Source organism: Felis catus, chromosome C1, assembly GCF_018350175.1.
Source record: "Felis catus isolate Fca126 chromosome C1, F.catus_Fca126_mat1.0, whole genome shotgun sequence".
In the NCBI taxonomy this organism is placed as follows: domain Eukaryota; kingdom Metazoa; phylum Chordata; class Mammalia; order Carnivora; family Felidae; genus Felis; species Felis catus.
In genome coordinates, this window is record NC_058375.1 from 79,689,199 (window position 1) to 79,711,936 (window position 22,738).

At 43.7% G+C, this 22,738-nt stretch overlaps 1 long non-coding RNA gene across 1 annotated transcript in view; it reads right to left on the bottom strand.

The window, feature by feature from the left end:
• LOC123379701 overlaps positions 1 to 19,658 on the bottom strand; it is a 30,321-nt gene extending 10,663 nt beyond the window's left edge. The window contains exon 1 of the long non-coding RNA XR_006584554.1: positions 19,225 to 19,658. This is a non-coding gene — a long non-coding RNA (uncharacterized LOC123379701). The remainder of the gene's footprint in view (positions 1 to 19,224) is intronic.
• Between the last annotated feature and the right edge of the window lie 3,080 nt (positions 19,659 to 22,738).

The following is a 22,738-nucleotide window of genomic DNA, read 5'->3' on the forward strand; positions in this document are numbered from 1 at the left end:
CCTGTCTATAGAGACTGCTCTTAACTAATATGCTGTAGTGTCCCTCACACCAGCTCTCCGCCATATACATTTCTGGGTCTCAAGTCCCCTTGCTCTACCTACTTATCCTCCTATCTCATCCTGTTGTTTGACTGTTTTGATTCTTGCTTTCACCTTCTCTTTATTCCCCACTTTAAGACTTATCTTCTCTCTGGCCTGGCGACCATTCAGGCTGGATACCTAGACATTTATCTCTTTAACTTTATCCAAATCCATGGGTTTGGGTCATGGAAACTTGAGCCTGGATAAGCTGGAAGCATGCTGCCTTTCATGAGGCAGATTGGAGCTGTTGGAGCCAAAGGTGAGTTTCACCCAAAGCCCTTACAAGATGTGGCAAGTATCAAAGCCAGAAAACCCAGACCAATGTGAAGTCTAAAGATGGGGGACCCAAGAGGGAGGGGCACCAAAGGCCAGGACCTGGGTGGAGCCAGAAGGGAAGGGAAGGGAAGCAAAGTTAAGTCCTCCTTGGTTTCCCTGGATGGAGCCAAGCTCCAAGGCTCTCCATTGTGGTCAGTTTTGAAGGGCAGTGGGCAGGCAGGCCTGGCTTGAAGGTACATACATGGTCAGAACAGGCAGGCTCATCTTGGGGCTCTCTTCCTGTGAGCAGCAACAGTCCTGAGCACTACTCAGCATCTTTAGCTCCACTCCATATTATGGACCCTAAAGGCAAGTGTTCCAAATGAGTCCAGATGAAACTATCCACATACTATAGAAAACTGGAGCCCAACCTGGCCAGACTGATATCTAAAGGACACTTCAGAAGTGCTGACACTGTAGGGCACTGTGGTTCCCAAGAAGTCAGTTCATTTTGAGGCCAGTCCACAGATGGCAGAGTCCAGTCCTGGGTGGAGAGGGGTAGAGAGGTCATGGAAAGAATCCAATCTCAGCAGAGAAAGTGGAGTCCATAATACCCCCAAATCACAAACCGGAAGAGCTATTATAGGACTGATTAATTTAACTACAGAAAACGTAAGAAAATCTATTGAACAAAAAGAAATAAGACAAGCCATGAAATGGAAAAAGATATTTGCAACACCTACAACTGACAAAAGATTAGCGTCCAGAATATATGAAGAACTCCTATAAATCAATTCTATAAAAAATGAGCAAGGGGTGCCTGAATGGCTCAGTCAGCTGAGCGTCTGACTCTTGGTTTCAGCTTGGGTCATGGGTTCCAGCCTTGTGTTGGGCTCTGTGCTACCAGCGCGGGGCCTACTTGGGATTTTCTCTCTCCCTCTCTCTGTCCCTCCCCTGCTCATACTCTCTCAAAATAAACAAATAAGCTTTAAAAAAAATAGTTTGGGGGGTGCCTGGGTGGCGCAGTCGGTTAAGCGTCTGACTTCAGCTCAGGTCACGATCTCGCGGTCCGTGAGTTCGAGCCCCGCATCGGGCTCTGGGCTGATGGCTCAGAGCCTGGAGCCTGTTTCCGATTCTGTGTCTCCCTCTCTCTCTGCCCCTCCCCCGTTCATGCTCTGTCTCTCTCTGTCCCAAAAATAAAATAAACGTTGAAAAAAAAAATAAAAAAAAAATAGTTTGGAAAGCCATTTTTAAAAAGATGGGCAAAATATACAAACATGCATTTCAGAGGAAAGAAAACATGAATTAGCAAAAGCTAAGAAGAATGGCAATATCAAAGGGTGTGGAGCATTCCACTCTGGCAAAGTGTAAATTGGTTCAGTCACTTGGGAAAACTATTTAGTATCATATAGTAAAGCTGAAACTACAGATACGAGATATCCTATCACCTGGGACTTCCACTCTTATATATGTATACCTGACGCTAGGGTTTCTCAACTTCAGCATGGCTGGCATCTTGGACCAGATGGTTCTGTGTTGTGGGGACTGTCCCATGCATTGCAGGATATTTGGCAGCAGCCTGACCTCTACCCATCAGATGTCAGTAGCAATGCTCCCTACCTAGTCATGGAAATCAAAAATGTCTGGGACATCTGCTGGCTGTCCCTAACTTGACATTTCTAAAAATCACCCCTGTTTGAGAACCACTCCTCTAGGCTCTTGTGCACCAGCAGAGTTCTACAAGAATGTTCATAGCAACACTGCACAACACAGCAAAAAGCATAAACACATGAGCAAAAAAAAAAAAAAAAAAAAGACTGTAAAACATAAATATCCAGCAAGTGAATGGACATCTAAATTATAAATAATTGCAAGGAAAGATCACACAGTTCTAAAAATGAATGAACTTCTCCCAAAAATCAAAATTACTCTTATAAACGTTGGGGAAATAAAGTTTTAGAAGAATAGATTTAGTATAAGTGTTTCTATAAAGTTTAAAACATAGGGGTGCCTGGGTGGCTCAGTAGGTTATGCATCTGACTTTGGCTCAGGTCATGATCTCATGGTTTGTGAGTCTGAGCCCCGTATCAGGCTCTGTGCTGACAGCTCAGAGCCTGGAGCTTGCTTTGGATTCTATGCGTGTCTCTCTCTCTCTGTTCCTCCCTTACTTGCTCTCTCTCTCTCTCTCTCAAAATAAATGAAGATTTAAAAAATAATAAAATAAAACATGTGAAGTTAAATGGTTTATTATCTAGGAGTACCTACATAGATGGTGTAGTAGACTGTACTTCCCAAACATGGCTGCAATCTCTGGTTTCATATGCTCTTCCAGAACCTTGTCACTCTTCACTCAAGGTGGAGTCAGTGTCCCTTCCCCCTTGAACTCAGGTAGGGCTTTGTGACCACTTCAACTAATAGACACTATGAGACTTCTGAGGTTAGGTCATAAAAGGTGATAGAGCTTCTGCCTGGTTTTCTCTCCTGGGACGCTCACCCTTGAAACTCAGCCACCATGTTGTGAGGAAGCCTGGGCCACATGGAAAGGGCCACGTGGATTTAAGCAAGACTAGGCCTCACCCCAGCTCCAGCAGCCAGCTGAGGAATCGCTTTGGAAGTAGATCCAAGAGCCCTCAGTTGAGCTGCCCCAGCTGATGGTGTGAAGCAGAGATTAGTTTTCCCTATAGAATCCTGCCCAAATTACAGATTTGTGAGGGAAAAAAAAAAGAAGAAGAAGATCGTTCCTGTTTTAGGCCACTAAGCTTTGGGGTAAGCAGCCAACAGCTATCTAGAATAGATGGTAAAAACTATCATGAACAACATGGGTTGAGAACATAAAACTTGGGACCAGAGTTACTAATGGGAGAGGATGGGGAATGTGATTGAGCAGGTGAATGTGGGGAACTGCCTGCCACAGAACGTTCTAGCCTGGTGGCTGAGCCTACCCTCATAGATGAGTGAAGCCACACACCTCTCCTATTCCTAAACACCTGCTATGTGGAGGGTGAGCAGTCCTGTGTGGCATTCAAGAGCTAAAGAAAAAAGTTCAGCCCACAAGGGGAAGAAAGTGCCTCGATTCCATGGTGTGGACACAGCTGGCCCCACCAGTCTGCTGCCGTCTTCATGCAGGCCCGAGCTTTTCTGAAGGGCTAGACAGAGACTGTGCAGGGAAGGCTCTCCTTAGGCAATGCTCTTCTGGCGGTTTAATCAACACTTACAGTTATCTGCTGACATTTTGGAAACAAAAGCAAGAACCCTTGAAAGGACAACAGTGAACACTCTGTGTCTGAGCCACCAGGAATATTCAGAACTGATCCTCAACAGTAGCATGAACACTGGACACTTATCTTCCAGAGAGAAGGTCTTTGTGTGCAGACCTGGCTCTTGGCAAGGTTGTGGTGGTAGAAAACTGACACTGATACTCCCTGTATGAGCTTCCCTTACTCCTATTGAGAATTCCATGTCCTGTGGATCCAGTGTTTTTCAGGCAGTGAAGATGGCAAATGCAAGGTCTCAAGAGGAATTCTGCTCAATCGTGGGGATTCCCAGGAGGGCTGGTCTGGGAGGGGTAAGGCTGGAACTCAGCAGCGGGATCATTCTGGAAGCTGAGGCATATCACTCATTCCTGGTCTCTAAATGAGTAGAGACCTGGGGCACCTGAGTGGCTCAGTTGGTTAAGCGTCTGACTTTGGCTCAGGTCATGATCTCACAGTGCGTGGGTTCGAGCCCCGCATCGAGCTCTGTGCTGACAGCTCGGAGCCTGGGGCCTGCTTCAGAGTCTGTGTTTCCTTCTCTCTCTGCCCCTCCCCAACTTTCACTCTGTTTCTCTCTCTCTCAAAAATAAACCATTACCAAAAAAATTTAAATGAGCAGAGAGCTGAAGATGCCCTTCAAACAAGCAATGGTGACCTACCAGTATCCACCAAAGAGAGAGCAGATTTAAAAAGAAAGAAACCCCAAAAGGTAGCTTTTTATAGAAAGTGCTTTGAAAATTAAAAAAAAAAAATCACTATTATTTGCTATTTTTCTATGATAGAATCTGGGTCTATTTTTTCTAAAGCAGAAAAGCCTCAAAGTCAAATGCTTCTGAGACATAAAATGCAATGAGTAAAGGGTAATAGAGAGTGGTGGGGACTGTAGCAAAGAGACTAAGGACAAGCCTTTACTAAGGGGGCCACCACTACTCCCCTTCTGCCTGTTGCTGAGATGAGGAAAGCTTGCCCTGGAATGTACTCAATCTCCTGGTTGTAAAGAGAAGCCAGAAGTTCAGACACTCACATAAAAATTCACAATTTCCAAAATAAGATGCCAGCTAAAACAAACATGCATATGAGTAGCATTTGGATGTGTGAAGAGGTAAATAACTACCTCACGGAGTTGTGGAGAGGATGAGTGAGATAGAATTGAACCAACAATCATTACTTACTAAACAGGCATCAGAAAAACCTAGAAACATAACAAAAATAATCAGCGTCTATTCACTGTATTTTCCAAAGACAGCTGCACTGGTACCTTCCATCTCACAGGCTATTTTTATTATGTAATCTTGACATTCCTTCAAGTGGTGGGGCTCCTTTTCCTCTCCTGAACCTGAGAAGGATGTTATGACTTCCTGAAGCAACAGTATGGTGGAAGTGATACTATGGGACTTTTGAAGCTGGGTCACAAAAATGCCATGCATTTCTGCCTTGCTCTCGGAAGATGGTCACTCTGTCACCCTGCCTCCATGCTAGGAGGGAGCCCAAGCAGCCTGTGGAGGCCGATGTTGAGTAGAACCAGAGCACCCAGTTCACACATCCAGCTGGGCTCCTCGCCAAGGCCAGCTCCAACTCGCCAGCAATATGAGCAAACCATCTCGAAAGTAGGTCCTCCAGCTCTAATTTAAGCAGCCCCAGCTGAAACCATGTCAAGCAGAGACAAACCAGCTCTGCTGAGGCATGCCCAAATTGCAGATTCATAGGCAAAGTAAATCAATGTTGTTGTTTTAAGTCATTAAGATTTGGGTGTTTTTTTTACACAGCAATAGATAACTGGAACAGGTTCAAACAACAAACTATTAGCCAGAGACACTCCCGGAAGAGTAAAGGAAGAGATCCAAGGTCAATTCAGGATCTCCTATGGCAGAGAAGCAAAATTTTGTGGGTCAAAAGGAAAAGGTGTTTTTCTTCCAGATTTCCAAGGCTGAGGCAGAACCCAATGAGACAAGTAGTGGAGGGGAATGGACACACTGAACCCTAATTCAACCTAACAATCAGACTGAAGAAGGCACTGTAACCCTTCCACATCTGAGTGTACAGTCCAAATCCTTTTCAAGTTTGAAGAGCATTTCTATTTATCATCTGGACAAGTGTTCCCCAGAACAGGTTCTCATACTACCCTCCCTCTATATCCAACTTTCTTAGAAGGGGGTCTGGGAAACTGCATTTTTTAAACCACCCGCTAGAGGATTATCTGTGCCAATTTACATCCACCCATCTCTCATGTAACGCTTTCAGACATTTTCTTGGGGTTATTATTAGGATAATGCTTATGGCTTAACATTTAGACAGCCCATGGCTCTGTCAGGGGAAGAGCAGGTGGGTCATTTTTTTTTTTAATGTTTCTTTATTTTTGAGAGACAGAGAGAGACAGAGCATGAGCAGGGGAAGGGCAGAAAGAGAGGGAGACACAGAATCTGAAGCAGGTTCCAGGCTCTGAGCTGTCAGCACGGAGCCCAATACAGGGCTTGAGCCCATGAACCTTGAGATCACAACCTGAGCTGAAGTCAGATGCTTAACTGACTGAGCCACCCAGGGGCCCCAGGTGTGCTGTTTCTCAGCCAGCAGAAGCCCTACCTCCTCAGTGACTGGGTATGATGGGCTTGGCATTAGGCTTCAAGAGGTGCAGGGAAGGGATCATCCAAGACAGATGGTGGGTGAAAACTTAAAAATCAAATAAAGTCAGAGACAGTTGTGCAGACCAGAGCCTCAGTCCCCCATCACCCCATTCTTTGGGCATTCACCACCTTTTCCCCTCACCAAGTCACTTGCTCAGTCCCAACGAGGACCCCAGCTGCACCTGCCTTCTCTTCAGTAGTAGAAATAGGCTGCAAGAACTTAAGCTAAAAGTTAAAAAGTATGTGATTTTAGTAAAAGTGATAACTGAAAATGTCATTAAATATTTTCTCTTGAAGCAAAAGGAAATGCTTGCCAGCCAATGAAGATATAGAATCTAACACGTAAAAGCCTACTATGCGCAGGGCACTTTGCTAGGTACTCATTGCTGGGGAAGGCAATTGGACCATCTGTATCGGACAAAAGCCACAAAAGGTTACATGCAAGTTGCAAAAATATGTATATAGTATTACCCCATTTCTACAAAAATTATACCTACAGGTATATGATGGTATCTTTATCAGGTGATCTGGAAGCTGAAACACCAAGCTAATCACTGTGGTTGTAACTTGGGGCTGGATGGGGTGGGGTCGGAGTGGGAGGCAGTGTGAGATTGTGAGGAAATTTCATTCCTTTTTTTTTTTAGAGAATGATAAAGGGAGCTCACGTGCAGGGCTTGATGCAGGGCCAACGTGGGGCTCAATCTCAAATTGTAAGATCAAACCCGACTTCGGGCTCCATCTCAGGACTATGAGATCATGACCTGAGCCGATATCACCAGTTGGCATAACTGAGCCACCCAGGTGCCCCTGGAAATTTCACTTTCTAAAATAAATTTCTCTGGGGCGCCTGATTGGCTCAGTCAACAGAACGTACAACTCTTGATCTCAGGGTTGTGAGTTTGAGCCCCACATCGGGTGTAGAGATTACTTAAAAATAATATCTTTAAAAAAATTTTTTAATGAATTTCTCTGAAATGTTTCTCTTCTGTTTTTATATTTTGGTGATGGCAGTGTATTAAGAAAATGTAATAAGAAATATAATAAAAACTGTAAGGATTCTTTTAAAATACAATACTAGTACTTTAAAAATCTTTGTGGGGGTAATATTTGTACACAAAAATGCACCTATTTTAAGCATACACTTTTGTTTGGTGAGTTTTGATAAAAATACACACACCTACAAACACCACCTCAATCAGGATATGGAATATTTACATCACCCCAACAAGATTTCTGTCCCTTCTACCCCAGACAACCATTAATCTGCTTTCCTCACTAGAGATTATTTTTGTCTACTCTAGATTTCATAGAAGTTAGAAGAAAATGTAATGTTCTTTCCTGTATCTAGCTTCTTTTACTCAGCATGTTTTTTTAAATTTTTTTTTATGTTTATTTGTTTTTGAGAGAGAGAAAGAGAGAGAAAGAGAGAGAAAGACAGAGAGAGAGAGAGAGAGAGAGAGAGAGAGAAACATAAGCAGGGGAAGGGCAGAGAGAGAGTGAGACAGAATCTGAAGCAGACTCCAGGCTCTGAGCTGTCAGCACAGAGCCTGACGCAGGGCTCGAACCCACAAACCGTGAGATCATGACCTGAGCTGAAGTCAGACACATAACCAACTGAGCCACCCAGGTACCACTCTTGCTTTCGTTTTTTCTTAATTGATTTATTTTGTGTGTAAGAGAGAAAGAGATCACAAGTGGGGGAGGGGCAGAAAGAGAGAGAGGGAGAGAGAGAATCCCAAGCAGGCTCCGTGCTGTTAGCAAGAGGCCAATGAGGGGCGTGAACTCACAAACTGTGAGATCATGACCTGAGCTGAAATCAAGAGTTAGATGCCTAACTGACTAAGCCACCTAGATGCCCCTCACTCAGCATGTTTCTATGATTCATTCATATTGTTATGGATTGGTCATCTGTTCCCTCTTATTTATGAATAGTGTTCTATTGTATAAATACATAGCAGTTTATTCATTCCTCAGATGATGGACATTTGGATTACTTCTAGTTTTGAGCCATTTTGTATAGCATCAAATTGTTATGAATATTTACGGACAGGTCTTTGTATGGGAATATGCTTTCATTTCTCTGAAGTATATGCCTCAGAGTGGAATTGCTAGGCTCTAAAGTAAATGTATGTTTAATTTGATTTTTTTAAAAATAGGTGTTTGGGATGCTCAGTTGGCTAAATGTCCAACTTTGGCTCAGGTCATGATTTCATGGCTCATGAGTTGGAGCCCCACGTCAGGCTCTGCACTGACAGCTTAGAGCCTGGAGCCTGCTTTGGATTCTGTGTCTCCCTCTCTCTCTGCCCCTCCCCTGCTTGCTCTCTGTCTCTCTGTGTCTCAAAACTAAATAGACATTAAAAACAAAATAGGTGCTTGCATTTTGAAGCAGCAATTCTCACAATTTAAATAAATAATCAGGGCTGTATACAAAGATTTAGCTATCTGGATCTACATTACAATATTGCTTATACATTTGCTACAATTTAAGGTATGTATAACCCTGTTATGGATTACCACATGGCAATTTAAAGGGATATTTCAGCCTTCCAGTTCAGGTTAAAGACTTAGCATAGGTATTTACCTTCTCAACTTCCACCATTAAAATAACAGTAAGTGGGTTAAAATGGCATAGACCCACAATAAACAGAGACAGGGGCCATCAATAGTCAGAGATTTCGGGGAGACTGGAGGAAGATGGCAGCGTAGGAGGACTCTGGGCTCACCACGTCCTGCTGACCACTTAGATTCCACCCACATCTACCTAAATAACCCAGAAAACTGCCAGAAGACTAGCAGAATGGACTCTCCATAGACGAGAGGCCCACGGAAGAGGGTAGGAAGGGCGGAGAGGCGGTGCACGCTACACGGACTGGCAGGAGGGAGCCAGGGCAGTGGAAAGGCAGCCAGCCTACCCGGCAAGGCAGAGCCCCCAAATCTGGCTTGCAAAAGCAGAGGGGCCGGATGGAGTGTGTTCTGACAGCCAGCAGGACTTAACATCTGGAATGTTATAAGTCAACAGCTCTGCTCCAAGAGCGGGAGGGCTAGAAGACAACGGGAGGGAGAGTTGTTGAGCTCCAGAGGACAGAGCTCAGCTTGGCGGGGAACAAAGGTGCTGGAAAGCGCCATCTCCCTCGCCCATCCCCCAGCCAAAATCCCAAAGGGAACCAGTTCCCATTAGGGAACTTGCTTGCAACGCGCAAACACCCAACGCTGTGCTTCTGCGGATCCATCCCTCTGACGGGTCTGCCTCCCTCCAGTACCGCAGGGCCCCTCCCTAAGCGGACCACCAAAGGCAAAGCGAGCTGAGTCTGCCCCTCCCGCCCCTGTGCACCTTGTGGATCCACCCTGGCTAATACGCCAGATCCCATCAAAGCAGCACACAAGCTTGGCAGTGTGCAAGTAGCCCAGACAGGGGCCACACCACTCCACAGTGAGTCTTGCCCCTGGGAGAGGGGAAGATAAGGTACACACCAGTCTGACTGTGGCCCCAGCGGTGGGCTGGGGGCAGACATCAGGTCTGACTGCGGCCCTGCCCACCAATGCAAGTTACTCCAGACAGCACAGAGGAAGAGCCCTGAAGTCCCAGGCCACCCCAGGGACTATCCAAAATGACAAAACGGAAGAATTCTCCTCAAAAGAAACTCCAGGAAGTAGCAACACCTAAAGAACTGATCAAAAACGATTTAAGCAATGTAACAGAAAATGAATTTAAAATAATAGTCATAAAATTAATCACTGGGCTTGAAAAAAGTATAGAGGACAGCAGAGAATCTATTACTACAGAGATTAAGGGACTAAGAAACAGTCAGGAGGAGCTAAAAATGCTACAAATGAGCTGCAAAATAAAATGGAGGCAGCCACAGCTCAGACTGAAGAGGCAGAGGAGAGAATAGGTGAATTAGAAATAAAATTATGGAAAAAGAGGAAGCTGAGAAAAAGAGAGATAAAAAAAAAAATCCAGGAGTATGAAGGGAGGATTAGAGAACTAAGTGACACAATTAAGCGTAATAACATACGCATAACTGGGATTCCAGAGGAGGAAAAGAGAGGGAAAGGTGCTGAAGGTGTACTTGAAGAAATCATAGCTGAGAACTTCCCAGATCTGGGGAAGGAAAAAGGCACTGAAATCCAAGAGGCACAGAGAACTCCCTTCAGATGTAACTTGAATCGATCTTCTGCACAACATATCATAGTCAAACTGGCAAAATACAAGGATAAAGAGAAAATTCTGAAAGCAGCTAGGGATAAACATGCTCTAACATATAAAGGGAGACTGATAAGACTAGTGACGGATTTATCTACTGAAACTTGGCAGGCCAGAAAGGAATGGCAGGAAATCTTCAATGTGATGAACAGAAAAAATATGCAGCCGAGAATCCTTTATCCAGCAAGTCTGTCATTTAGAATAGAAGGAGAGATAAAGGTCTTCCCAAACAAACAAAAACTGAAGGAATTCGTCACCACTAAACCAGCCCTACAAGAGATCCTAAGGGGGTCCTGTGAGACAAGGTACCAGAGACATCACTACAAGCATGAAACCTACAGACATCACAATGACTCTAAACCCATATCTTTCTACAATAACACTGAATGTAAATGGACTAAATGCTCAACCAAAAGACATAGGGTATCAGAATGGATAAAAAAAACAAGACCCATCTATTTGCTGTCTACAAGAGACTCATTTTAGACCTGAGGACACCTTCAGATTGAAAGTGAGGAGATAGAGAACTATCTATCATGCTACTGGAAGTCAAAAGAAAGCTGGAGTAGCCATACTTATATCAGACAAACTAGACTTTAAATTAAAGGCTGTAACAAGAGATGAAGAAGGCCATTATATAATAATTACAGTGTCTATCCATCAGGAAGAGCTAACAATTATAAATGTCTATGTGCCAAATATGGGAGCCCCCAAATATATAAAACAATTAATCACAAACATAGGCAACCTTATTGATAAGAATGTGGTAATTGCAGGGGACTTTAATACTCCACTTACAACAATGGATAGATCATCTAGACACAGGATCAATAAAGAAAAAAGGGCCCTGAATGATACACTGGATCAGATGGACTTGACAGATATATTTAGAACTCTGCATCCCAAAGCAACAGAATATACTTTCTTCTCGAGTGCACATGGAACATTCTCCAAGATAGATCACATACTGGGTCACAAAACAGCCCTTCATAAGTATACAAGAACTGAGATCATACCATGCATACTTTCAGACCACAATGCTATGAAGCTTGAAATCAACCACAGGAAAAAGTCTGGAAAACCTCCAAAAGCATGGAGGTTAAAGAACACCCTCCTAAAGAATGAATGGGTCAACCAGGCAATTAGAGAAGAAATTAAAAAATATATGGAAACAAATGAAAATGAAAATACAACAATCCAAATGCTTGGGATGCAGCAAAGGCAGTCCTGAGAGGAAAATACATTGCAATCCAGGACTATCTCAAGAAACAAGAAAAATCCCCAATACAAAATCTAACAGCACGGCTAAAGGAAATAGAAGCAGAACAGCAAAGACACCCCAAACCCAGCAGAAGAAGAGAAATAATAAAGATCAGAGCAGAAATAAACAATACAGAATCTAAAAAAACTGTAGAGCAGATCAATGAAAACAAGAGTTGGTTTTTTGAAAAAATAAACAAAATTGATAAACCTCTAGCCAGGCTTCTCAAAAAGAAAAGGGAGATGACCCAAATAGATAAAATCATGAATGAAAATGGAATTATTACAACCAATCCCTCAGAGATACAAACAATTATCAGGGAATACTATGAAAAATTATATGCCAACAAACTGGACAACCTGGAAGAAATGGACAAATTCCTAAACACCCACACACTTCCAAAACTCAAACAGGAAGACACAGAAATCTTGAACAGACCCATAACCAGTGAAGAAATTGAAGCAGTTATCAAAAATCTCCCAACAAATAAGAGTCCAGGACCAGATGGCTTCCCTGGGGAATTCTACCAGACATTTAAAGCAGAAATAATACCTATCCTTCTCAAGCTATTCCAAAAAATAGAAAGGGAAGGAAAACTTCCAGACTCATTCTGTGAAGCCAGCAGTACTTTGATTCCTAAACCAGACAGAGACCCAGTAAAAAAAAGAGAACTACAGGCCAATATCCCTGATGAATATGGATGCAAAAATTCTCAATAAGATACTAGCAAATCGAATTCAACAGCATATAAAAAGAATTATTCACCATGATCAAGTGGGATTCATTCCTGGGCTGCAGGGCTGGTTCAACATTCGCAAATCAATCGATGTGATTACATCACATTAATAAAAGAAAAGATAAGAACCTTATGATACTGTCAATCGAAGCAGAAAAGGCATTTGACAAAATTCAACATCCTTTCTTAATAAAAACCCTCGAGAAAGTTGGGATAGAAGGAACATACTTAAACATCATAAAAGCCATTTATGAAAAGCCCACAGCTAATATCATCCTCAATGGGGAAAAACTGAGAGCTTTCCCCCTGAGATCAGGAACACGACAGGGATGTCCACTCTCACCGCTGTTGTTTAACATAGTGTTGGAAGTGCTAGCATCAGCAATCAGACAACAAAAGGAAATCAAAGCATCAAAATTGGCAAAGATGAAGTTAAGCTTTCACTTTTTGCAGATGACATGATGTTATACATGGAAAATCCGATAGACTCCACCAAAAGTCTGCTAGAACTGATACATGAATTTAGCAAAGTTGCAGGATACAAGATCAATGTATAGAAATTAGTTGCATTCTTAGACACTAATAATGAAGCAACAGAAAGACAAATAAAGAAACTGATCCCATTCACAATTGCACCAAGAAGCATAAAATACCTAGGAATAAACCTAACCAAAGATGTAAAAGATCTGTATGCTGAAAACTATAGAAAGCTTATGAAGGAAATTGAAGAAGATATAAAGAAATGGAAAAACATTCCATGCTCATGGATTGGAAGAATAAACATTGTTAAAATGTCAATACTACCCAAAGCTATCTACACATTCAATGCAGTCCCAATCAAAATTGCACCAGCATTCTTCTCGAAGCTAGAACAAGCAGTCCTAAAATTCATATGGAACCACAAAAGGCCCCGAATAGCCAAAGGAATTTTGAAGAAGAAGATCAAAGCAGGAGGCATCACAATCCCAGACTTTAGCCTCTACTACAAAGCTGTCATCAAGACAGCATGGTACTGGCACAAAAACAGACACATAGACCAATGGAATAGAATAGAAACCCCAGAACTAGACCCACAAAAGTATGGCCAAGTAATCTTTGACAAAGCAGGAAAGAATATCCAATGGAAAAAAGACAGTCTCTTTAACAAATGGTGCTGGGAGAATTGGACAGCAGCATGCAGAAGAATGAAACTAGACCACTTTCTTACACCATTCACAAAAACAAACTCAAAATGGATAAAGGACCTGAATGTGAGACAGGAAACCATCAAAACCCTAGAGGAGAAAGCAGGAAAAAAACCTCTCTGACCTCAGCCGCAGCAATTTCTTACTTGACACATCCCCAAGGGCAAGGCAATTAAAAGCAAAAATGAACTATTGGGACCTCATGAAGATAAATAGCTTCTGCACAGCAAAGGAAACAATCAGCAAAACTAAAAGGCAATGAACATAATGGGAAAAAATATTTGAAAATGACATATCGGACAAAGGGCTAGTATCCAAAATCTATAAAGAGCTCACCAAACTCCATACCCGAAAAACAAATAATCCAGTGAAGAAATGGGCAGAAAACATGAAAAGACACTTCTCTAAAGAAGACATCCAGATGGCCAACAGGCACATGAAAAGATGCTCAACGTCGCTCCTCATCAGGGAAATACAAATCAAAACCACACTCAGATACCACCTCACGCTAAAATGAACAAATCAGGAGACTATAGATGCTGGAGAGGATGTGGAGAAACGGGAACCCTCTTGCACTGTTGGTGGGAATGCAAACTGGTGCAGCTGCTCTGGGAAACAGTGTGGAGGTTCCTCAAAAGATTAAAAATAGACCTACCCTATGACCCAGCAGTAGCACTGCTAGGAATTTACCCAAGGGATACAGAAGTGCTGATGCATAGGGGCACTTGTACCCCAATGTTTATAGCAGTACTTTCAACAACAGCTAAATTATGGAAAGAGCCTAAACGTCTATCAACTGACGAATGGATAAAGAAATTGTGGTTTATATACACAATGGAATACTACTTGACGATGAGAAAGAATGAAATATGGCCCTTTGTAGCAATGTGGATGGAACTGGAGAGTATTATGTTAAATGAAATAAGTCATACAGAGAAAGACAGATACGATATGTTTTCACTCTTATGTGGATCCTGAGAAACTTAACAGAAGTCTATGGGGGCGGGGAAGAAAAAAAAAAAAAGAGGTTAGAGAGGGAGAGAGCCAAAGTGTAAGAGACTCTTAAAAACTGAGAACAAACTGAGGGTTAATGGGGGTGGGTGATGGGTATTGAGGAGGGCACCTTTTGGGATGAGCACTGGGTGTTGTATGGAAACCATTCTGACAATACATTTCATATTAAAAAAAAATAGAGATTTCAACAAATTTCTTGGAAACAGAAAGGGTTGGGTGAATATTGACTAATACAGCAGGGGGACTGGACTGTAACCAATGAGGGCTCAAGTCAGTCCACAGACCCTGAGAGATGCCTCAGCCTGCAAGTGAAAAGGATTCCAGACAGCAGACATGGCAAATGGGTCTGAAAAACCACTGTAGTTCCCTAATGCAGGAGCCGGCACCTTTGCTCCCTGATTGGACGGGGCCAATCACTTTCTCTGGGTCAAACACTGAAGGGCTCATTTCTGAACAAATTGTACAGGCTTCCTGGGAGAACTATGGCAGCCAATGGGGAGTTTAGAAGTCCAGAGTGGAACCTTCAACACTACTGCCTTCAGGGACCCCTAACAAGAACAACAACAAACACCTGTCTTCCTGCCAGCTTTGCCTGGAGAGAAGCCTGGGAGCGGACCAGTTCTGCCTTGGCTCTTCCAACCTCCCATCAGCTCCTTAATGCCTCAGTCTTAAATAGGAATGAAGAACCAAGAGTAAACAGATATGGGAGGAAAGTTGGCAATAGAAAAAAATTAAGAAAAAAATGAATCAGCAGGCCAATACGATTCTAGAGGAAATAGAGATGAATCATGGGACAAAAGAGGATTAAACAAAAACTTTTGAAAACCTCAGCAACAACTGGGCAAATATCACAGTGGTAAAATAAGAGAAGGTGCTATGAAGAATAAACAATCAGTAAACAAAGAGTTCTTTAAAATCCAAAATATGTTTGAGAAAAAATGCTACTACTAACAATAATAGGGTTAGAACATAAAGTTGAAGAAATTTCCTAAGTATAGATTTTAAGATTTTAAAACAAATGCAAAATATGGCAGAAAAGCCAAAAGAAAGAAGGGGGTGATCTAGAAGTTTGAGATCTAAGTAAGAGGAATTCCACAAAGGGCGCTTGGGGGTCTGAGGCCGTTAAGCGCCGGACTTCGGCTCAGGTCATGATCTCAGGGTTTGTAAGTTCGCGCCCCATGTTGGGCTCTGTGCTGACAGCTCAGAGCCTGGAGCCTGCTTTGGATTCCGTGTGTGTCTCTCTCTCTGCCCCTCCCCCGCTCACACTCTGTTTCTCTCACGCACTCTCAAAAATGAACATTAAAAAAATAATTTAAAAAAGAGGAATTCCACAAAGAGAAAAAATAAATATAAAAATAGTAAATAATTTTCTAAAATGACAAAGGGCATGTCTTTGACTGTCAGGGCCCAGTGAAAGCCCAGCACAGAGAAATGAAAAAGTATCCACACATGGTCATAATCACCAGAAGCTGTCAGAACACCAGGAGTAAGGAGTGGATGCTAAAAGATTCCAAAGAGAAAAAAACTCAAGTCTCCTTTGAGGGATTTGATGTTGGACTTAGAATTGCAGACACAGCCAATTCATGAATCAAGGGGAAAGCTGAGTAAAGGTATTTGCAGTATCAAAGTATTTTATTTTATTTAAAAAAATTTTTTTAATGTTTATTTATTATTGAGAGACAGAGAGACACAGAGTGTGAGCAGGGGAGGGGTAGAGAGAGGTAGAATCCGAACGAAGCAGGTTCCAGGCTCCAAGCAATCAGCACAGAGCCTGACACCGGGCTCGAACTCACAAACTGTGAGATCATGACCTGAGCCGAAGTTGGTCACCCAACCAACTGAGCCACCCAGGCACCCTGTATCAGAGTATTTTAAATTCTACCTCACGCATAGTTTATCCCAGGGAGTTACCTGAGGACATTCTCCAGCAAAATGAGAAAGGAAATGAAGAGAGAGGAGGCTCTGGGGGTCCTGAGAAGAGTGACTCTACTCACTGAAAGCCACAAAGGGAATCAGCCGCAGACCAAGAGAAACAGGAGCAGGAACATACGGAACTACAGAGAGCGACAGGCAGTGGGTTCTGGCTTTGCTTTCTGGTTTGCTTTATTTTTGGAGAGGAGGTGGAAAGGAGAGAGAGAGAACCAATAGAAAAATAGCATGATTGAAAGCCTGGAAAACATGATGTGTGGATAAGATTAAGGAAATCGGTGAAATGTAAAAAAATAAATAAATTTGTTCCAGAACATTCTCTTTTGAGAACAGACATTGGCCCCATAAAAAAAGTACTACAAACCTAGTTCCTACTTTGATCTGCTATGAACTGTATTTACATAGCCAACAAGGGATGAACATCATTTTTTGGTCTTCAACTCTTAGAATCAAGCTCAGACCCAGGTAAACAGCAATGATAATTTTAGAACATGTTGGGAGGTGGAAGGAAAGATAGGAAGGAGTGCCATGTCCTTACCTTACAAAGTGAGGAGTAAAGAGATACTATCTATAGTTGACAGGAAGTGGGGGGTTAATTATGTCCTTTGAAGTTGCAGGGACCAGGAAGCTTTGGGAATGGGGGCTTAACTATATTTAGAAGAGTGGGGGGAGGAAGTAGGAGTGGGAGAGCAGTGAACAGATCCTCACATATCACAGTGGGAAGTCAACAGAAAACACTGAAGTTGCTAAATAACAAAGAGCAGCTTATTTAGAAATGTGCAGGTAACCAACAAATGAATTTGAAATAGGAATATTTAAAATTTGTCCCAGGAGAGTGAGACTGGGGGGGGGGGGGGAAGGGGGGAGCAGGTGACTCTCGTTTTGCATATAAGGTCTTTGGTATTATTTGATTTTAAACCATTTGCATACATTACTACTTGAAATCTTTAATGTGGAATTTCTCATAAGCAGTTTATAAGACTGTGGAACATAATGGCCTGCAAAAAGTTAGAGGGATATAAAGCCAACTGGTGTTGAAGTCATTGCTGGGTCTTTGGATAACAAATTATTTTATTTTCTTGTAACTTATACATATATACATCTTTTTTTTTTTAATTTATTTTGAGAGAGAGAGAGAGCTAGTGAGACTGAGCTGGGGAGGAACAGAGAAAGAGAGGGAGAGAGAATTCCAAGCAGGGTCTACACTGTCAGCGCAGAGCCCAATGTGGGACTTGAACTCTCGAACCATGAGATCATGACCTCAGCCAAGACCAAGAGTCAGTCACTTAACCAACTGAGCCAACTGAGGCACCCAGGAGCCCCCAAAAATAACTTTTAAAGATGGACCCCACAAATTTCTCCTGGGGGCACAAATTATCTCCAGGGGAGGAATACTCAAGGCGGTTATGGTTATGCCTGATCTGAAGTGCCCACCTCTCCCCTGTCCCCTCCCTGTCTCAGATGCAGGCCACTGGTCCAGGCCAGCCCAATCTGATGTCAGGGTCAGGAACCCTAGGATTCTGCCTGGCTTCAAACATATTACTAAAAATCTCACCAACCTACAGCATCAGCCTCCTCCATGCCGGCATCCAGCAGACTTCCACCGTCCTCCACAGGTCCTAGGACCCTAGGACCCTCTACAACCACCAGGGCTGAGCTCACTGGGCTCTCACCCATGTTTTGGGCCCAGATAGGATTGGTCAGGGAGTCACTCAGCCCGGTCCAAATACGAAGGTCCCTGGACTTCAAAACAAACCCATTTGTGGCTAATGAAACAGGGTGGGCATTTTGCTATAATACACCCCACATTAGGATAAAGATACACGGCATAGAGCTGTACTGTAGAGCTGGAATTCCCTTACATTCATTTATCTGTTCATTCTATAGACAAGAAATCGAGACCCAGAGAGGCTCAGTCACTTGTCCAAGGTCAAAACCTAGATCTGATTCCCAGTCTTTTGTCTATAGAATTTTAAAAGGAAGATAATTAAGGTGTCTCAAGTTCTTTGGATTACAGGTAACAGAATCTCAGTTTTAAGCCAAAGGAAAAAAATGACCAGAAAAACATTAGAATCCAAGGGCATGAAGTTCAGCTCAGGAGGGATCAGAGTGAGGTGGAGAATGCCTACAGACAGCCGCTCACCTCTGTCTCTCTCTCTCCAACTGGCTGACAGGCGTACATGGCTCCCAGGACGTAGCCCCACATGCCTGGGATACTCCTCAGATGGGAGGATGGATCATGCTGGGCAGACACAGGGTCTGGGCCAGCATAAGCACAGGGTGGGAGGGAAGTTATCTGGAATATCTTTGTTGCAGGGGGTTGGGGGTGAAGTTCTGACAAGCGTTGAATGCTTCTGGGCTATCCTGCTGGGGACATTATTAGTACAGGTACTGTCCTCATTTTAAAGGCAAAGGCCTGAGGCTCAGGGCAGATAAGCACATGGCTATTAAGTAGCACAGACTGTAACTGACTCTCCTTCCTCTTAGTGTAAGAGGCTTTCCTTTATGCTCCTCCTCTCTTGTGAAATGATGCTATTAGCATTGGGAGCCCTGGAACAAATCCTGCCTCTCCTATTTGCCATTCTTTGGGGAGACCTGCAGTTATGTGAGGCTCAGTGCTTACTGCTCAAAGCCACCAGGTCTGTGGGCCTCTCTGGGTCCTCGAAATAATGCTGAAAAGTGACTTACCCGCTTTGTTGCCTTAGGGGCTCTCTCCATTTCCTGGTATTTTGTCTCCGTTCAGGAGTGTGTCAGGGCGAGCTCATTCTAGCTCCCAAGAGTCAACTGCTCTCTTTTTTGGAATTTTGCAAGCTAGCTGACATCATGTTGGCTGCCTGAAATTGGTCATTCTGGGAGAATCCTACAGCATGGAAATTGACAAATGCTATCAATCAGGGTTCTCTGGCAATCCCTGTCAGTTGTTAAATATTTACTAGCACATCACTGTCTCCATCTGCCCACTTCCTGCCTGGAAGACTATTGAAGATGTTCATGTGAAACCTCACACTTAATTTTCAGTTCTGAACATCCTTTATATATACTGAACGGATTTTTAAAAATATCTTTGCAAACATGAATGCTTCATATCAATTTCGGTGGTAACTCCAGGCCAAATGCCTAAGAGAACAAATGGATTCTTTGTGTAACTCAATTCCCACCCCCACCCCCCACCCCTTTAGCTATAATGCTTAAACACTCTTGTTTTCCACACTCACTGCCATGTCTTTACCTCAGGTCCTTATCTCCCATGGAGCCTATCGCTGAGACCCCTATCTGGTTTCCCTGTCTCCAACCCCCTCTTTTCCTACTCCGTCCTCGAGCAGATCTCTGCCTGGTCAATCTTCTGAAAGCCCTGCCTCTGCCACATCTCCTATCAGAGGCTCCAACTGGCTCCCAACAGTTCAAGCTCCTGAGCTGGTGCTCAGACCCCCCCCCCCCCCCACCTCTGTCTTTTCGCCCATTAATTCCCAGGGAATTCAAGTCATGAACTTGGACTGGACTGATCTTGGCTTGTGTGCATTCCCTCTCCCTAGAAGGCCTTCCTTTTCTGAAACCTAACTTAAGTGTTATTTCATCCATGATACTGTCTGTAAACCCCATGGTCCAGCCAGAAGTGACCCCAGTCACCCTTGGACCTGTTAGAACTCTTTAATTGTGGCTCCCACATGTCCCTAACAGCCATGGCTACTCTAAGGTGGGCTGGACACAATCATCTACTACATCACTGCAACTCAAATTGTGGTTCAGACTGGCAGCCCCTGGGACTCTATTAGAAATGTAAATTCTAAATCCCCATCCCAGGCCTAAGTGAATCAGAATTCTGGGGTACCCTCCAGGTGATTCTAATGCACACTGGTCTACACCCTTTCCAGGTGGTTTTTTTTTTTTTTTCCTACACAACATCCTTTTTTATGGCTGCTCCTTATAGTATGTGTTTACTGTTAACGTTTTCCCTGCCCATTCAGATTCTAGAAGTCTTTACCTTCTAGGATTGCCCAAGGCTGTAGGTGGTTGGTTCCATCTGCCCCAAATTGCATGCCTTTTCTATATTTCACAGGCCCAGGAATGTTCCCTGTGTCCCTCGCGCCTCCTGAGATGTGGAGCCTTGAGCTCTATGCTGCATTCAGCTAGGTACGCCGTCCCTCCTTCACAGACTGGCATTAACTACATTAACTCCCCTCAAAACATTTAGATCAAAGGCCATCTTGTACCTCAGGCAATTCTGTTATCAGGTAGGCTTTGGGTGCAGCCACTTTGGTCAGCCCAGGAGACAGGGCTCCAGAGAGGTTGAAGCCACTTTTCCTGAGGAGAGCATCTTTCTCTGCCTGGAATCAAGTGTGGCCACCATAAGGCCCAACCTTCAGAGAACTAGGGCAGTCCCTCTTCACCTTTTTGGTAACTTTTTATTTGGAAATAATTTCAAATAATTTGGAAATAATTTCAATAATTTCAAAATTGAGAATAAGGAAATACCATGTACCCTTTACCCAGATTCACCCATCACATACATTTTGCTCTATTTCTTTCATTGTGTTATTCTGTTTTTTAACTGTTTAAAAGCAAGTTACAGACATTGTGCCCCTTTGCCTCTAAATATTTCCTAGAACAAGAACATTCCCTTATATAAACACAGTATGATTGTCAACTTCAGGAAATTTAACACGGATAGACTATAGTTCGAATTCAAATTTCATCAATTGGTTCCCCAAATGTCCTTTACATCTATTACCCCACCCCCACCCCAAGCCCAGAAACCCATCAAGGATCAGTCATGTGTTGCATTTAGTTGTCTTGTCTATTTAGTCTCTTAATTTGGAACAGCTCCTCAGCCATTCTCTGAATTTTTTGACCTTCACATTTTTGAAGGGCCCTAGCCAGTTACTTTAATAAGACCGTTTTTGAATGTAGGTAAATGTGGTATTTCGGTGTTAGATTTGGGTAAGCTCTTTTATTGGCAGGAAAATCACAGGAGAGGATGTTCTACCCCTCTCAGTGTAGCTCACGAGGGGATCCATGAGGTAAGTCTGTCCCAAGAGCAGGAATGTTAGCTTTGAGCTCTGGAAAGGCAATGCACAGTTTCTTTGTGAAGGCTGCCCTCTGCTGGCCATTTTCTACAGTGAGGCGCTACGCCTCTGATGACAGGGAGGACAAGGGGCCAGAAGCCCTGAAGTACAGATCCTGACACTTTACTGGTTGTGAGAGTATAGGAAAGTTATTCAGCCCTATCGAACCTCGTTTTCCTCATCTGTAAAAATCGGGCGACAGACCCTGAGTGTGAAGGGGTCCTTTAAACGTGGCCAAGTGCAAACGTCTACACGGGCTGCTAGGACTCCTCCGCAGGCCCAGCCCAGGAGGTCCTTGAGTGCCAAAGCTGCTCTTCCGGACCCCCATCCACTACCTAAAAAGCCTCCAAAGTGTCTCGTCTGTAGCTGCCAAGGCAGAGCTATTCTCCTTACCCGAGGGTTCCGTGAACAATACGTTCCCATGAATCGTGCTGTGAAGGAACGCGAGGAGGCCTGGGCTTCCATGTTTCTGTGCTGTGGGTCGTCCGGGGTCCTCTGTGCACCCACCAGCCCTCACGCCCACATCCGCTGGCTGCTGCCACACCGCCGCTCCCAGCCTGGCGGAGCTATGGGCCCTCCCCTTCCGGGGCTGCTGGAGCAGGCGCCCTCCACCCCCACCAAACTCCGCAAACCTGGGCTCTCAGCGCGTCAGACTCTCACCTGCACCAACCCTGGGGAATTGTGCCAATTCTGTTCTCACCGAGACTTTGGGTCTTTCTCCACATTTTCTTCGGGTCCTTTTTCAGAAGCTTAGGTAACCACACACACCACACACGCGTTTCTTCCTGGCTGCCTGGAAAGATTTATTGAGCACCAATTATACCCCAGGCTTTGCATTGGGGCTGCACGGAACCCCACAGAGCTGATGGCTTATGGGGTGCTGGAGACAAGCAGAGCAGCAACGACATCACAAATGCGATCGCTGTGCCTTCTGAGGCAGACTTATCATGTCCCACGCGAAGCAGGGCCATGCTTAGTACCTCCCGTGTGGCCCAGGGCCTCCTTTTGAGGGCTTTATTTTTATTAAGTGTTCCCCCAGGACACCAAAGAGATTCATTTTGTATGCCCCCAGGAGAAGCTCAGAGGAGAATTATGAGAAATAAGTATATCAAGAAAGAGAGGAGAGAAATATTTCTCAG